This window comes from Microtus ochrogaster, chromosome 2, assembly GCF_000317375.1.
Source record: "Microtus ochrogaster isolate Prairie Vole_2 chromosome 2, MicOch1.0, whole genome shotgun sequence".
NCBI classification, from domain to species: domain Eukaryota; kingdom Metazoa; phylum Chordata; class Mammalia; order Rodentia; family Cricetidae; genus Microtus; species Microtus ochrogaster.
The window spans coordinates 3,248,896-3,250,081 of NC_022010.1; the positions used below are offsets into that span (position 1 = coordinate 3,248,896).

Here is a 1,186-nt window from a genome sequence, read left to right on the forward strand (position 1 = left end):
TGTGAGGTGTGCACAGTCAGCTGTGTGAACTGTGCTTGGGAGGAGGCTGTGAGGTGTGGTGTGCACAGTCAGCTGTGTGGTATGGTGTGCACGGTCAGCTGGTTACTTTGGTGAGCGTAGTCATGACACCTGACCATTTCTAAGAAACAGTCCTTGTGTGATCGCAAGTCTTCTCAATCTCTTGTCTCCGGCTCCTAGTGGCTGGGATTGCAGGCCTGTACCATCATGCGTGGCTTTAAACTGCACCTCTCTAAGAGAGCAGTGTACAGACGCCCTGTGAACTCCCAGCTCTTCCAAGCCAGGGGGCCAACTGGCAATTCAAGCCCCTTCACCAGCTGGAAGCCATTGAGTCCTCTCTAGAACCATGCCCCTCCTCCTCAACCTTCATCCCTTCTGGCTCTGAGTTACAGGCTGTCCCTTGTTTCAGAATCAGTAACGCACTTTCCTGGGAAATGTTGCTTCTGTCTGTGGGTTCCGCTGTAGGAGAGGGGCCCGGGGATGTCTGAGAAGCAGGCTCAGAGCGACAGGGACATGGAGGCAAGTAAGGTTCCAAGATGCTCAGTCATGTCTGCTGTTCTTGCCTCCCAGAAAGTAGGCAGACGGGGAAAGGCAAATGACACCTAGTCACTGGGGTCTGTGCAGGCACAGATCTGGTGGCTCTGCCCATCCGCCAGCACTGAGTAGGAGGCAGCCATAGCCACTGACAGTTCCTTTGGGGTTTTTGCAGGTCTCTCTCTGAGGAGCCCCCATGGCTCTGAAGACTGTCTCTGGGAGCATGGTGGTCAGGGGGCTGACAAGACCTCCCCATCCCCTTCCCCGAGTCCTCAGCCAGAGCCCACAGCCTTCCTTAGACTGTGTTTAGACTGGTGTCCACTGAGTGTCCTTTTTAGGGATGAATTTCACGGCAAGGAAACAAATAGCATCTCCTCAGAACTCCTGGAATTTTGTTTTGCTTTGTTTTCGGGGAAGAAATTTTTTTCTTGGCTGGGAGTGTGAGCTTGGCTTTATAGCCTGCCAAAGGGGTGCAAGCACCCTGCCTCCTCCCCTTCCCCAGTGCATCTCAGGGGACTTGGCAATGGAGGTGTCTCCTTGGGTGATGTTTTGTGGAAGGCAGAGGTTGGGGCCTGCAGTGCTGAGAGAGGACTGGAGGAGGGGTGGTGTGTGTGTGTGTGTGTGTGTGTGTGTG

The 1,186-nt window shown here is 54.2% G+C and overlaps 1 protein-coding gene across 5 annotated transcripts in view; it reads left to right on the top strand.

Annotated features, from left to right (window-relative positions):
* Wscd2 (WSC domain containing 2) overlaps positions 1 to 1,186 on the top strand; it is a 92,810-nt gene that overhangs the window by 57,268 nt on the left and 34,356 nt on the right. The gene's annotated exons all lie outside the window — the stretch shown is intronic.